The 17,030-nt window shown below is 41.4% G+C and overlaps 1 protein-coding gene across 2 annotated transcripts in view; it reads left to right on the top strand.

The window, feature by feature from the left end:
* cdh7a (cadherin 7a) overlaps window positions 1-17,030 on the top strand; it is a 220,183-nt gene that overhangs the window by 151,185 nt on the left and 51,968 nt on the right. The window lies entirely within an intron of this gene.

The following is a 17,030-nucleotide window of genomic DNA, read 5'->3' as shown; positions in this document are numbered from 1 at the left end:
CGGTTTCCTTAAAGAGGATTTTTGCCTGACAAATCTGTTGGAATTCTTTGAGGAAATATCAGGCAGGTTAAACAAAGGAGAGTCAGTGAATGTTGTTTACTTGGATTTTCAAAAGCCTTTGACAAGGTGCTGCACATGAGGCTGCTTAACAAGATAAGAGCCTTTGGTATTACAGGAAGGATATTAGCATGGGTAGAAGGTGGGCTGACTGGCAGGAGACAAAGAATGGGAATAGAGAGGCCTTTCTGGTTGGCTGCTGGTGACTTGTGGTGTTCTGCAGAGGTTGGTGTTGGGATCACTTCCTTTCACGTTATATGTCAAAGATTTGAATGAAGAAATTGATGGCTTTGCTGTCATGAGTGCAGATGATATAAAGATAGGTGGAGGGGCAGGTAGTCTTGAGGAAGCAGGGTATATGCAGAAGGACTTAGACAGATTGGGATAATGGGTAACAAAGTGGCAGATGGCATATAGTGTAGGGAAATGCATGACCGTGCATTTTGGTAAAGATTAAAGGACTATTTTTTAAAAGAGGAGAAAATTCAAAAATCAGAGGTGCAAAAAGGGACTTAAGAGTTCTTGAGCAGGATTCCTTAAAGGTTAATTTGCAGGTTCATTTGGTGGTAAGTAAGGCAAATGCTATGTTAGCAATCCTTTCGTGTGGACTAGAATACAAAAGCAAGGATATAATGCTGAGGTTTTATAAGGCAATTGTCAGACCACACTTGGCGTGTTATGACCAGTTTTGGGTCCCTTATCTAAGAAAGGATGTGCTGATATTGGAAAAGGTTCAGAGGAGGTTCATGGGAATGATTGGGAATAAAAGAGTTTTCGTATGAGGAGTGTTTACTGGTTCTGGGCCTATATTTGCTGGATCTTAGAAGAATGAGGAGGGGATCTTATTGAAACCGATTGAATATTGAAAGGCCTAGACAGACTGGATGCTTCCCATAGTGAGCGAGTATAGGAACAGCCTCAGAACAGAGGGATATGCATTTAGAACAGAGATGAGGAGGAATTTCTTTGGCCTGCAGTTGGTGAATCTGTGGAATTCACAGCCACAGACAGCTGTGCAGGCCAACTATTCAGGGATATTTAAAGTGGAGGTTGATTGGTTCTTGATTAGTCAGGACATCAAAGGTTATGGGGAGAAGACAGGAGAATGGGGTTGAGAGGGATAATAAATTTGCCATGATATTATGGTGGAGCTGACAGATGGGCCAAATGGTCTATGGTTTTATTATCACTGTCTTATGATGTTGTTTTATAGCCGTGGTGCAGGGGAAAGACATAAAATAACTATAAGTTACAAAAATATAAATAGTGCAAAAACAAAGTAAAAAGAGGATAGGTTGAGCAAGATAGGGTTTTCCTCTTTGGAGCAAAGGATAATGAGAGGCAACTTAATCAACATGTGTTAGATTATAAAGGACGTGGACAAAGTGGACAGCCAGTGCCTTTTCCCCAGGCTAGCAATGGTTAATATTAGAACATGTTTGAAGACATATTTTAAAGTGGATGGGGGAATATTTAAGGGAGATGTCAGATACAGGATTTTTACACAGAGTGGTGGATGAGTGGAATGCACTGCTAGAGGTGGTGGGACAGTTGACAAATTAGGGACATTTAAGAGACTCTTAATTGGCATTTGGATGAAAGGAAACTGGAGGGTTATGAACTGTGTAGGAGGGAATATTTTGATTGAAAAGGTGTAAAGATTGGCTCAACATTGTGCGGCAAAGGGCTTGGACTGGGCTGTATTGTTCCATGTTCACAATGTAGTGTTTATGGGTCTATGACTCATTCAGAATTACAATAACAGAGGGGAAGAGGCTGTGTCTGAATCATTGTGTGGGTCTTCAGGGTCCTGTACCGCCTCCCTGAGGGTAATGTAGCTCCTGAATCTGGCAGCAAGCCCTTGAGATGCAAGTTTTCCCCATCTTTGTCCACCAATGTGTCCAGTGTGACTCAGTAATCTAACTATTAAGGCCTGATTTAAAGGCAGGATTTGCAGACGCTGTCCCATGGGAGCTGTGGATTCTTTCCCTACTCTTCTCACTCATGCCGTTCCTCTTTGAAGGAGGTGTTGTGAACAGAAGTCACAACACTACTGAGACTGCTTGGTGGCTTGTTCACCTTAGTTCTTATCTAAATCTGTTTTATTGAGGCATGCTTTCAATATGTCTTGATCAAGTTCAAAGTTGAGCTTATGTTCATATGCACAAGTACATTGAAAACATTACAGGCACTTAGCATCAGATAAGCAGCATTCAGAAGAATTTCACTCAGAAGGCTTGAGGAACTCAGTAGGCCAGCAGCAACTATGGAAAAAAGTACAGTCTATGTTTCAGGCCGAAACATTGACTGTATGTTTTTCCATAGATGCTGCCTGGCCTGCTGAGTTCCTCCAGCATCTGCAGATTTTCTCTTGTTTGTGATTCACAAGAACAATTCATAATGAAAGCATAAATTAAACATAAATTATGCACAAAATTACAAGAAAGAGCACAATAGAAGATAAAAGACCATTTTAGTACAAACTGATCAAAGTATTTATTGTGCTGCTAAACTGTAGTGATCAAGGTTGTGCCTGCTGCCTCTTGAACTTGCTGGTGTAGGACTTCAGGCTTCTGTACCTCCTGCCCAATGGTAGCTGTGAGAAAATGGCATGGCCCAGATGGGTGGGTATCTTTGAAGATAGATGATGCATTGCCTCCTGTAGATACTGTAGATGTGGGGAGGGATGTGTCTGTGTTATATTTGGCCAAGTCCACTTCCTTTCCCTTTGTCTGTCAAGTGATCCGTGGCTAGGGCTAAGTTTGTTTGGGAAGTTTTAAGTTGGGCATGTCTAGCGGAGTTGAAGCTTGACATTGTCATGGTCAAAGACACAGATGATGGTGCTTTACCATCTGTATTGCTTTTGGAATATCAGATTTTTTCTCACTGCGGCAATGAAGTCTATAACAAGTTTTAGATGACAGATTACACGTTAATTTTCAGCACTGTCGCATATAGTTACTATCTCTTTTGTTGCTCACTGGTTTATCAGTTACAGCACAGCACACTGGCTGATTTCCAGTTTGTCTATAAATCTATATATAACTCATATTGCCGATGGCAGTCTGACCCTGCCTTTCCATCAATAATCCTACATCCAAACACTGTAGCAAATCATCCAATTATAACCTGAAATGTTTATCATGAAATCTTAAGCACCTCAAAGGCTGAGGCATCCAGGAAACTAGTCAAGGACCTTGACGTGTATCTATATTGACATTATACAGAATTTACAATCAGCAGCAAGTCAATGGATCTTGGACTGATTTTAATGAAGGCTGTGCATTTAGATCTAGCAATCACATAGCATGAATTTCCCCTATGCTTATAAATGTTTCTATCATGAATCAGTTCAAAGAAATCATAGAATCCCCTTTATGTCTATACTTCTCACTGCTTCAGTAAAGCAGCCAGCATAATCAAAGTCCCCACCCACCCTGGACTCTTCTCCCACCTCACATCCAGCAGAAAAGACAAATACCTAAAAGTACATACGACAGCAGGGTCGTTTCTACCCTGCTGTTATAGAATTATTGAATGGTTCCCTCATATGAACAAGTGAACTCTAGACTTCACAGTCTACTGTAATATGATCTTGCATCTTACTGTTTACCTACATTGCACTTTCCCTCTAGCTGTTGCACATTATTCCACATTTTTGTTTTACTTTATACTACTTCAATGCATTGTGTAATGATTTGATCTGTGTGAAAAGTATGCAAGATAAGCTTTTCACCGTTTCTTGGCTCATGTGACAATAATAATAACCCAATAAACAGCTGTGATGTCATCTGTCTGAATAGCTACACTATCATTTTGAAAAATTCTCAAAGGCATCAGACCCGAAGGGAAAGTGATGATGCAATTTTTAATTAAAATAAAGAATGCTGGAAATGGCAAGCCAGGAAGCATTTGTAAAGAGAGGAACAGGGTAAAAGTTTCAGGCTGATAAAGATTTTGGGCTTTTTCATTTCAGGCAGAGGGTTTGTTCCTGTGCTGTACCATTCTTTTTTTTTGTTTTTATATTAGATTTCCAGCATCTGTAATATTCTACTTTATGAAAGTTAAAGGTCATCAATTTAAACACAGGACTTCTTTAAGAAATAAAACCCTTTATTCTCTCAAAGTTATTCTCTGTAGTTTTTATATTTTGATGTTTATTTAATAGGAAGACTTACTCTGCAGAGGACTTTAATGTTTGACATTATTGCTTGTCTTGGGGGGAGGGTGGCTGGAGGTATCCTCACAACTTTTAAGAAGCATTTAAAAACAAAACATTTTTGGCTCAGGACCAAGGACAAGGGATCAGTATAGACAGGTGCTTGAGCTTTAGTGTAGACATACTAGGCCAAAAGACCTTTTTGAGGCATCTTCAAAAGACGATGCCTCAAAAAGGCAGCACCTATCAAGGGCCCCTATCACCCAGAAAATGCTCCCTTCACATTGCTATCAGTAAGGAGGAGATAAAGGAGCCTGAAGAGAAACACTCACCATTTTAGGAACTGCTTCTTTCCCTCTGCCATCAGATTTCTGAATGGACAACTAACACTACCATGAAGAGTGCGAGTGGAGGCCAGACCTCTAATTTTTTCCACATCCCTGTCCCTAAACCATAACCTAACCCTGATCTCCACTTTCTGCCTCCAAAACCATTCTTATGAGCTGAAAAAATAACTATGTCTGAACCATGATCTCAACAGAGACCACAGCTTGGTACTATCTTGACAGGATAGCCAAAACTGAATACAATATTCCAAATTCACCAATGTCTTGTACACCTGCAAGACATCCCAGTTTCTTTACTCATGGCCCTGACTGCCTGCCTAAAGCCTTCATCACCACCCTGTCGACCTGCGATACCACTTTCAAAGAAATATTTACTTGTACTCCTAATTCTGATAAAGAGTTACAGGCCTGAAACATTAACACAGATTCCACTTAACTAGCTGAGCTTTGCAGCATGATCTGTTCTCATATCAGTTCAGAAGGGACTTGCGGGTGAGCAAACTGCTAGTCTTCCCTGTGATGTCCTGTGAATGAGTAATAAAACAAAATGCGTTAAAATATAAATCCCACTGTTGAGAGGTACCAGCGGGGAACTGCATTTTGCAGCAGCAACTTTCATTTGCGGTTTGCCGCCCATTCAGAGTTTGTGCACAGGAATAATGAGTTGTTCCGGGTTGGATGGGCACAGCCATCTGAAGGCAGTAGGCTCACAGATTAATGGCAAATAAAATTGCCTTACAAGGACGTCCTGTCAAATTAAGTATTATTTGCGTCAAGCTGGATGACAGAAGAATTGAAGCTGATCCCCCTGATTGATTTTTATTTTGCCAAATCTTAAATGCTGCCAAGTTAGAAAATAAAAGATGAATTCGGAAACCGTTAGTCACCAAAGCAGCTTTTTAAGGCCTCCAGAACACAGGATTAATGTCTAACCTGTCCTAATGAAAGCACAGACTACATTAAGAAGGACATATATTTGGATTAGGTGCTGAAAGCTTTTGGCAAGTAAGGCTTCTATTGTGTTTGATTTGTTGTCCTTTGCAAGATGCTTTTCAGCTGAGTCATAGTTTGCTCATGCTCTTCAGTTGCACTGTTCAACGTCACCTTGAGTGAAGCCACTCTTCTGCTCTGGAGATCCTTCATGCAGAAATGACAACAGCAACTTTCACCCTATTCATGGCTTCACAGTGGTGTTACCCAATAAGTGTTACTGTCAAGCCATTTAAGGAGATATTAGGGCATTTGGCAAAAGTTGGGCCGAACTGGTAGTCTTTTAGATGCATCTTAATGGGAGAAGGAGGAGGGTTCGTGGAGGGAATTCCAGAGCTTGAGGTCCAGGCCACAATAAACAGTGGAACAATTATGTTCAAGTGTCAGGTCAAATCAAATTGTGCTTATTGTCACATGCTCATGAATGGTGAGGTAAAGGTACAATGGAAGCATGCTTGCAGCAACGAGATCGGGATGTGGGCATAGACGACACTCAGAATATAAATTATACAAGACAGTTAAAGGAAAGAGACAAAAAGCCTGTACAAAATCCTTTTTGGAAAGTATACACAATCAAATTAACATCTACCGTAGTCTATGCCAGTCCAATAACTGGTCCCAAAGGTTCAATTTCTGAGGTAGGGTTAGGGTTGTGCAGGTTGATTCAAGAACCAGATGGTTGTAGGAAACTAGCTGTTCTGAATCAGGTGGAATGGGTCTTCAACTTGCGTTCCCCCTGCCTGATGGTAGCAATAAGAAGAGGACTTGACCCTGATGGTGGGGATCTTTGATGATAGATGCTGCCTTCTTGAGGTATTCCTCCTGTGGGTACTGTCAGTAGTGTAGAGACATTGGAGAATAATAGGATCTATAATTCCCTTCCTGAACCTTTCTCCTCCCTATACTGTTTCCTTTTTAAACTGTGACATATTTTTGTGTGACAGGTTGGAAGCTAGGATGATTTTCCAGTCTAAAGGCAGGGTCAGACTTATCCACGATTCCCCTTTGCTGAATTCCCATCAGTGTCAAAGGTCGCATATGGAGATTGCCCAACTGATGACTTCCTGGAAAATCTCCACCACTCAGGGCTCCTAATCCTTGGCCTGAATCCCACACTTTAGGAGAAGAACGTTGTTTGGGAAGGGTTGGGGATGAAGAAGGGGGAAGGTTACTAAAATCCTCTCGACACTTGTGTTTCAAGAACAGGTTTGACTTTGAGAGCAGCTGGTGTACAGAAGTTGGTGAAGATTGCTCAGTGTTGTGGTACGTCCAGACTGCTAGGAGAAAGGAAGCTGTGTTTTTCAATCATCCGACAGCATAGAATACTGTGGGAAGCAGATGGACTCTTTGCTAGGGAAAAGATGTTGCCCAGATGGCCAGACTGTGTGAAGCTAGACCTTGTGTTGACTGACATGCAGCGAGCAATACTTGTAGCTGAAGTGAATACAAGGGCTGCAGCAGGATGTTGATGGAGCGAGGCGAGCTAATTGTCAGTCCAACTGTGCAAGGTTATTTTAAAGCCATGCAAACATTGGGAGTATTCCCCAAACCACTAAAGACAAAATACACTAACAGCATCATCATATTGCTGGCTATAGAAGGTGGAACATATGACTTTAAAAGCTTGAGGAAACATCATCTGTAAGCATCGTATTACTTTAGACAACTGTGAGGGGAAATAAATATTAAATCAGCTTTGAGCAATTAATTTAGTGTTCCTATAATTTTTTTTGGATCAAAAGGATTGAGAGGAAACTCATTCTGTCTGAGGATAATCCAAGTTTTATTGACTGGAAGATTAGCCAGAGCATTTATTTATTCACCATATCTAATGTCGTGCTCTTATTTAGGAAACACAGCAAAAATAGCCAGGGAGCAAGCATTATATCAGTGTTGGGATATTTATTGAGGGGGAGCATGAAAGACAGGATTTATTGCAAGAGCTAACACATGGGATTGAGGATGAGCAACCTATGGTTACAAAATAGTCCTGGTGAAGGATGTAGTCCCAGCAGGTGGCATGGTGGCATCAGTGCTGGACTTTGGGGCGAGACGTCCGGCTCCCTTGCACGCTCTCCATCTCTGCTGGTGATCTCTTAAAAGGAAAACTCACCCGACAGAAGGCAACCACTACCGTGACTTGCTACGTACATAATTTCCCAATATGTCAGCAGCGTGGAGGGAAATCATCCACCAACTGGAAATTCCAGATGCGACCTGCTGACGATGACATAGGATGTAGAGGATGGAAGTGGAGGGGTGCTTCTCAGATCAGATATCTGTGATCAATGGTGTTCTGTAGTGTTAGAGCAGTCTTTTTGGATTTTACAGTTGAGGTCAGAAGTTTACATACACTTAGGTTGAAGTCATTAAAACTCATTATTTAACCACTCCACAGATTTCATATTAGCAAACTATAGTTTTGGCAAGACGCTGAGGACATCTACTTTGTGCATGACACGAGTAATTTTTCCAATAATCGTTTACAGACAGATTATTTCACTTTTAATTAACTATATCACAATTCCAGTGGGTCAGAAGTTTACAAACAAAATCAAATGAAATCAGCCAGGACCTCAAAAAAAAAATTGTGGACCTCCACAAGTCTGGTTCATCTTTGGGAGCAATTTTCAAATGCCTGAAGGTACCACGCTTCTCTGTACAAACAATAGTACGTAAGTATAAACACCATGGGACTACGCAGCTGTCATACCGCTCAGGAAGGAGACACATTCTGTCTCCTAGAGATGAGCATACTTTGAAGCTAAAAGGGCAAATAAATCCCTGAACAACAGCAAAGGACCTTGTGAAGATGCTGGAGGAAACAGATAGACAAGTATTTATATCCACAGTAAAACGAGTCCTATATCGACATAACCTGAAAGGCTGCTCAGCAAGGAAGAAGCCACTGCTCCAGAACCACCATAAAAAAGCCAGACTACAGTTTGCAAGTGCACATGGGGACAAAGATCTTACTTTTTGGAGAAATGTCCTCTGGTCTGATGAAACAAAAATTGAACTGTTTGGCCATGATGACCATCGTTATGTTTGGAGCAAAAAGGGTGAGCCCTGCAAGCCAAAGAACACCATCCCAACCGTGAAGCATGGGGGTGGCAGCATCATGTTGTGGGGGTGCTTTGTTGCAGGAGGGACGGGTGCACTTCACAAAATAGATGGCATCATGAGGAAGGAAAATTATGTGGATATACTGAAGCAACATCTCAAGACATCAGCCAGGAAGTTAAAGCTCAGTCGCAAATGGGTCTTCCAAATGGACAACGACCCCAAGCATACCTCCAAAGTTGTGGCAAAATTGCTTAAGGACAACAAAGTCAAGGTATTGGTGTGGCCATCACAAAGCCCTGAACTCAATCCGATAGAAAATTTGTGGGCAGAACTGAAAAAGCATGTGCGAGCAAGGAGGCCTACAAACCTGACTCAATTACACGAGTTCTGTCTGGAGGAATGGAACAAAATTCCAGAAATTTATTGTGAGAAGCTTGTGGAAGGCTATCCAAAATGTTTGACCCAAGTTAATTAAATTAAAGGCAATGTTACCAAATACTAACAAAGTGTATGTAAACTTCTAACCCACTGGGAATGTGATGAAAGAAATAAAAACTGAAATAAATCATTCTCTCCACTATTATTCTGACATTTCACATTCTTAAAATAAAGTAGTGATCCTAACTGACCTAAGACAGGGAATGTTTTCTAGGATTAAATGCCAGGAATTGTGAAAAACTGAGTTTAAATGTATTTGGCTAAGGTGTATGTAAACTTCTGACTTCAACTGTATATGATGCCAGAGGCCTTTGGCAAATTATCATTCCAGTTTAATTATCATTGAACCATACATGAATATAGCCAAACAAAATAGTGTTGCTCTAGGGCCAAGGGCAAAACACATTACCAACAGCACACAGCACACCACAGATAGTGCATAACACAAACAGTTCAAATAGTTACAATTTCAGAAATCAAGTGGTCACAATGAAGAAAAAAATACCAGTATCACCAAGTCCCTGTGTGGAATAACTGGATAGGTGGTAAATTGTCCTGGTCCAGCATGTTTTTTCCCACAGACTCAACATGGGACAGCAGCGAATGAACAACGGACAGCAGCACTGAATGAATACTAGAGAGCAGCACCGAGTAAACGTCTCAGGGCAGCAATGAGTCAATGCTAGTGGGCAGCTCCGCTTCAGCATCTACACCCCAGGGCACTGTCATAGGTGACAGTGATGCTTCGGGCCAGGTCTAGTCCTTACCACAACTGAAGCAATGCAGCTCTCCCACCACCAGAATTGCCAATGAACCACTGGATCGGGCTTGTAGTGTTCTATATTACCAATTTCCAACAGGGTCTTCTGATTACAATCAAAACATCCAAATCAATCACTGACACCCTGCACCTTCTCAGCACAATGATACACAACAAGTCCAAGCAACCACACAACAATAGAATGCAAAAAGTCAGGCTCTATTACTATCGAGCAACTTGCTGATGGGATAGTCCTGCAGTACTTGATGTTCTTAGTATCCAACAGTTACTTACAGTCATAAATAAAACATAGAAGATGAAGAAAAGCACCCAGAATGACTGCTGGGTCTAAATGTGCTGCCATCTTAGCGGATGAACTGGAAAATGATGTAAAAAGCAAGGCAGTGTTTTTCCTGATCTCCAGACCAACATTTATTCCTCAAGTTGGTTGTCACCAATGCATCAGCTGATTGTCAGACAACTGACTATGGAGGCTTGCTCTGCACAAAATGGCTGTGTAGGTTCCTCTGACTCAGTAGTTAGGTATTTGCAAAGTACAGCAACCCACAAGCTATGTCCATTTTTAAATTTGCCTTTACACAATTCACAAATGTGAGATACAGAATAAACCTGCTCCGTTGGAGTTTAGGTGAAAACGATAATGAAATAAACTGTTCCTTTTCAACTCATATTTCTTGACACATGTACGAATGATGTGGCTTCCTGTTATGGAAAATCGTGATGCCCACCGTTTTTCACAGAATGTAGACTCCTTTCCTTATTTCAGAGAGTAATTCTACTTAGTTGATAATCTGATCTTTGGGAGAAATTGAAAGGGAGATCAGAGGCACTATACAAAAGTAAATCTATACATTTTATACCTGGGATTAGAAAGCACGAACTGATAGAGTAAAGGTGGAACCAAGTTTAGGTTTTTAAATGAGATCAAAACTTGGATTCCATGCTGCATACGTCAGAACTGTATAATTGTTCTGCTTTTGTCAATTTTCCCAAGTCCAATTTACTGTGGTAATAAAATTAAAAAAATATAGTTCAGCACTCACTCCTGATAGAGAAGATCACTTTCTGGTAGGTAAGGTTTACAGGGATCTCAGTCAATCTATCTATTGGAAGAATGAGTGAGGATTTTATGGAAACATATAAAATCATGAACAGGATAGATAAGATAGAGGCAGGAAAGTTGTTTCCACTGGCATTTGAGACTATATTTTGTAGACATACCCTCAAAATTTAGTGGAATAGATTTAGGATCGAGATGAGGAGAAACTACTTTTCCCAGAGTAATGAACCTGTTGAATTTTGTGCCTGGCAAAGCAGTGGAGTCTACAACTGGAGTGACAAATGGATTTCAATGCAGATAAGTGTGAGGAGATGCATTTTGGAAAGTTAAACAAGTTTAGGGTTTATACTATGAATGGAGTGCAATGGAACAGAGGGACTTAGGAGTAGAAATGTGTAATTCATTGGAAGTGGCATCAGAAATAGATAGGATCGTGAAAAAAGATATTTTGTCCACTGTCCTTTTCTACCTCCTACCCTTCCAAAAGCCTGACTGTATGTGTAGGCCCATTGACTTTGCCTGCTTCTGCCCCACTGAACTTCTATCCCTCTTGTTTCAGACCCTTCCCATCTAGATCCTTGACACTTTACGTGCTCTTGATCTCCTCAATAACTTTTAATTCCCTGGCTCTGTTTGCTGCATTTTCGCTCTGGATGTCCTGTCCCAATATACTTCTATTCCCCATAAAGAAGGCCTTAAAACTCTCTGCTTATTTCTCAACAAAAGATGCAACCAGCTCTCCTCCACCATGAGCCTTCTCTAACTGGCAGAACTGGTCCTCAGCCTCAACAATTTCTCCTTTGGCTCCTCCCACTTTATCCAAACTCAAGGGGTAGCCATGAGCACCCACGTGTGTTCCAACTATGCCTGCCTTTTGTTGGCGATGTAAAACAGTCAATGTCCCAATCTCAACACCTCATATTCCGTCAAAGTAGACTCTAAACTAATGGTATGAAAATTGATTTCTCCTTTCGATAACTTTTCCCTCCCCTTCCCTCTTCTATTCCCCACTCTGGCCTCTTCCTTAGTCTCCTCACCTGTCTATCACCTCCCCAAGATGCCCTGTCCTTCTTCCCTTTTTCCCATGATCCATTCTCCTCTCCTATTAGATTGCTTCTTGGGTCTCGACCCAAAACATTGGCTATTTATTCATTTCCACAGACGATGCCTGAACTGCTGAGTTCCTCCAGCATTTTGTATGTGCTGCTCTGGAGTTCCAGCATCTGCAGAATCTGTTGTGTTCAGTACACCCACTTTCATCAGTCAGGACATTGAGTATTGAGGCTCGGATGTTATGTTGCAGCTGTGTAAGTTGTTGACGAGGCCGCACTTGGACTAACTGTGTACAGCTTTTGTCAAAAATGTCTAGGAAAGACGTGGTTAAACTGGAAAAAGTGCAGAGATTGATGAGGATGTTGCCAGGACTAAAGGGCTTCAGTTATAGGGAGAGATTAGTCAGGCCAGGTCTTTTTCCTTGAAACATAGGAGAATGAGTGGTGACTTAACAGAAATGTTTAAAATTACGAGAGGCATAATTAAGGTGGATGGTATGTCTTTTTTTTGAAGGAGGGGAATCAGAAACTGAGGAGCACTGACATCTAGTGAGGGGAAAGAGATTGAAGGGGGTCCTGAGGGGCAATGTTTCTCATGTAGAGGTGTTAACTATATGGAATGAGCTGCCGGAGGAAGTGGTTGAGGCAGATACAATAGTATGACTTAAGAAGCACTTAGATAGGTATATGGAAGAGCAGCATTTGGAAAGTTATGGGCCGAAGTTTGTTCTGTGTCTCTATGATTTTAAACACTGTCAAATGTGGCTAGCTTAATCTATACGAATAGCATGCAAAACATAATTTTTCACTCTATGTCAGTATATATGACAATCATAAACCAATATACCAATTTGCCAATTTAGCATCTTTGTCAGCATTTGAGCGGTCAAGCCAAAGGGGTCTGTTTCTATTCTTTATGACTCTATGAATCCCCATGAAAGAGAAAAGCTTCTGCCATTCTGCTGGGGCTGCCTTCTTACTTGCATGGCTTTATGAGATATGTGTAAGGAAATTGACACACTTGCATCCAATGATGATGTGCAATAAACTTAGAAACTTGGTCAAGATGAGGCTAAAGGCATTGGGGAGTTGTCACCTGGGCAACTTTGGTTGATGCCTAAGTAGAGGAGTGGAGGGAAAATTACAAATAATAACATTTTTATTAGTCCCCGCAGATGGAAATGTATATCAAGTCTGCAAAATTTAACCCTTAGGATTACGTTACTAGGGATGATTATGAAGACTATCTTAGGGAGAATGAATGGAATTAGAACAGTTAGTTTATTCTGCAATAAATGAAAAAGAAGCTGTAGGTTCTGGAAAAGTGAAATAAAAAGAACAGTTGCTGGAGATAATGGAAACACTCAGTATGTGAGCCAGCGTCAGTGGAGAAAGAAACAGTTGAAAACATTTTGTGTGAACCAATGTTTTGTGTCTTTACGTGACTTGTGTCTTATGATGACAATGTTTTTGTGCCATAAGTGAATTACTTCCTGATCTCTCTTTGTTCATCGTTCTCAAGTTCAAGCTCAAGTTCAGTTTATTACAATTCAACCGTACACATGCATACTACCAAACAAAACAATGTTCCTCTAGACCGAAGTGCACAACACAGTACCTACATAAAACTTACATATATATCACACAAAGTAATATTACCACTAGTAAATTAACAAATAATAATGTGCATTTAACACTCAAGTTAATCCATTTCCTTGATCTCTCACTTTTTATCTCTGTGCATTTCCCTGAACTATCTTGCTCTCACTATCTCCTGCACTCTGTTCATTTATCTACATTTCTTTCTTTCTCTGTCCATTTTTCTCTGAATACCTTTGCCTCTCTACCTCTTTGTCCTGGACTCAAACAGATAGGAGAGAGTTGCACAGTTGTTTAGCGGCTTGTGTAAGCCTATTTACAGTGCCAGTGACCCAGGTTCAATTTCAGTGCTGTCTGTAAGGGGTTTATATGTTCTCCCCATGACCACACAGGTATTTGCCAGGTGTTCCAGTTTCTTCCCACATTCCAAAGATGTACGAGGTAGTAAGTTGTGGCATGCTATGTTGGCATTGGGAGCATGGCAAGGTTTGCGGGCTGCCCCCAGCATATCCTTGCACTGCATTGGTCAATGTCACAAACAACACATTTCACTGTATGTTGCAATGCATATATAACAAATAAAGCTAATCCCTCAATATCTTGTCACAGGTGGGACTGAGAGCTCCCAGATCTGAACATAAGGAATAAAAGGAGTAGGAAGAGACCATTCAGCCCAACAAACTCATGCTGCCTTTTAGTAAGATCACAACTGCCCTGATCTTGGCCTCAACTTCATTGTCCTTCATTCCCCAAACTCATGACCAAAATTCTGTCTGATTTTGCCCCGAATGACTGAACCTTTACAGTCTTCTTTAAAGTTTCACAAACTCTCTCTGAGAAGAAATTCCTCATTTCCAACTTTCACGGGGAGCCTTTAATTCTGAAAATCTGCTTCTAGGTGTCAATATCAACAATGGGGCAAACATCCTCCTAAGACCATAGACCAATTGCTGCTCCTTCCTTCATATTCATGCAAAGATGGAGGTCTTAATAACTAAATCCTGATATCAATATCAGTGGCAGAATGTCCATAGTGATACTCAGTCATGACAGATGCATTCAGACAAATACTTAAACAGGCAATGTATGGAATTATATGATTGTAATCCTAATGCAGATCAATGATGTAATGCCCTGGTTCATATTTATACTGTTATGCTGTATGTATTTCATTTAGTAGTTCTGTAAGAGCAGTCTGTTCTGTTTTCATACTTGTTTGGGTTATTGTTGAAGATAGGAAATGAGGAGAATTGTGTACCATCCAATTAGGATGGTTGAATTAAGGGGAGGTTTCTCTTGTGAGGTACACTAAGGTTGGGCTTGGGGGTTTTGGCACGACAGGATATGAAGAGAGAAAAGGTCGTAGGATTCGACCTGAAGCAGGATCATGATTCGATGAAGCCAATGCCGAGATCGATTGAGGATCAGTGACTATGGAGAAACTTTGTGCTCCCACTTGTGCACATTTGACTGTTTCATTAAGATGGACCCCTTTCTTTTTTTGTTCTTTTCTTTATGAACCCTTTAGTCAAATTAAGATTCATAAACGTCATCTTTTAATCATATGTGGTGTACGGTCTGTTATTTTGTGACTCTAATTTGCAACAGGGTAACACATTACACAGCATCCACACAAACAGGGGTTTGGGGTGGGACAGCGCCTCAATCTCACAAGTTTGGTGGGGCTGGAGGTTGACTTACCCAGGCTTACACAGCCAAGGAAACCGGGGGTTTCATGAGATTAGTTGAGATGTAGAAAAAGGTTGGCATCAATGAATTGGGTCGAAGAGCCTGTTTCTGTGCTGAATGACTCTTTGAGAAGTGGCCATAAATCTGAGCATACATATGATTTCAAAGATTCAAAGACTGGTCACTGGGCCCCAGAGACCTGATCCAACACACAGTATGAATAGGGATAATATGACTGTATCCTCAACTCCATGTTCCCTCTGTCCCCAGTAACCTTCCACCCCCCCTTATTGTTCAGGTATTTGTCTAGAGGTATTGAGTCATAGAGCACAACAGCAGAGAAATCTTCCCCTCAGCCAATCTAATCCATGCTGGGGAGTGGGAGTGGGAGAGGGACAATCTGTGCTGGCCTAGTTTTCTGCCTAGTCCCACCCATCTCCACCTGGACCATAACCCTCCATATCTCTTTCATCCATGCACCTATTCAAAATTCTCTTTAAAGTTACAATTGAACTCACATCTTCCACTTTCCAGGCAGCTGTTCCACATTCACACAATCCTCTGAGTGAAGAAGTCCCCATCAGAATCCTCTTAAATATTTCAGCTTTCACCCTAAACCTATGACCTCTAGTTCTGGTGTCACCCAACCTGAAGGGAAAAAGCCTGCATGCATGCATCTTTAAAAAAACATTTCAATACTGCTTCCATGACCCTTTAAGGAAGACGCTACCAAAGCCTCACAGTCTTTGAACAGGACAAATTGCAGCTCTTATTTTTAAACAGTGAGCTTTTTGCTTCCAGATTCTCCCACAAGAGGAAACACCCTTTCCACATCCACCCTGTCAAAAGTCCTCCAGACCTGATACAAAACCTCAGAAGGGATTAGCCTCCTAGTAACAGCCGAAGCAGAGATAACAAATTAAGGCAGCACTGTGGGTCTGGGCTACCGTAGAGCTGCTGCCTTGCAGTTCCAGAGACTGGGAATTGATCCTGACCTCTGATGTTGGCGTCTGAGTGGACTTTGCTTATCCGACCTTTGACACTGCCAACCTTCCAGGTGCTCTTGCTTCCTCCCAAAGTACATGCGAGTCAGAAAGTTAGTTGGCTATGTTGATTGCCCTTTAGTATAGGTGAGTAGGATGGAAGTTAAGGTAAAGTTAGAGAAAGAGACATTGGGTGGGAGAGGGAGGGAGGAGGGAGAGAGAGGGGTAGAAGTTATGGGGAGAGGAAGGAGAAAAGAGAGTGGGGAAAGGGTGAGAGAAGAGGGAAAAAGAGATGGAGAGAAGGAGAGAATGAGAGGGAGGAGGAGAGAGAAAGGGGGAATAGTGAGAAAGGAAGGAGGAGGGAGGGGAGGGAGAGGGAGTGGAAAAATGGAAAGAGGGAAAGAGAAGGAGGGAGAGAGGGGAGAAAGACAGAGAATGGGAGAGGAGTGAGTCTTTGGGGATGGAGAGGGCAGGGTAAGGAGGGGGAAACATATTACTGGGAAATAAATGGGCGAATGAGATTAATAGAATTTCTCTGAGAGCCTGGATAGATTTAATGAAGCAAAGAGTCCTCCTTTTAGGAAACATGAAAATAATTAAATAACTATTGGCCTGGTCTAAAACCACAAATAAATAATTCATTTGGAACTTCATCCATTTGGTGAGTTGTCAGATCAGCACAAAGAGCAAGTGTAACAAAGATGGATGTGGAGAGAAACACACTGCAAACACGTTGTGAATGTTTCTGCCATTTAATTATGTGATGGGATTTACACGTCAGCACCTGATAGATGTGCCTTGGTCCCTGG

The sequence above is a fragment of the Hemitrygon akajei genome, chromosome 1 (genome assembly GCF_048418815.1).
Source record: "Hemitrygon akajei chromosome 1, sHemAka1.3, whole genome shotgun sequence".
Taxonomy (NCBI): domain Eukaryota; kingdom Metazoa; phylum Chordata; class Chondrichthyes; order Myliobatiformes; family Dasyatidae; genus Hemitrygon; species Hemitrygon akajei.
The sequence above is the reverse complement of the archived record's forward strand: the minus strand, read 5'-3'. Positions and strand labels throughout refer to the sequence as shown.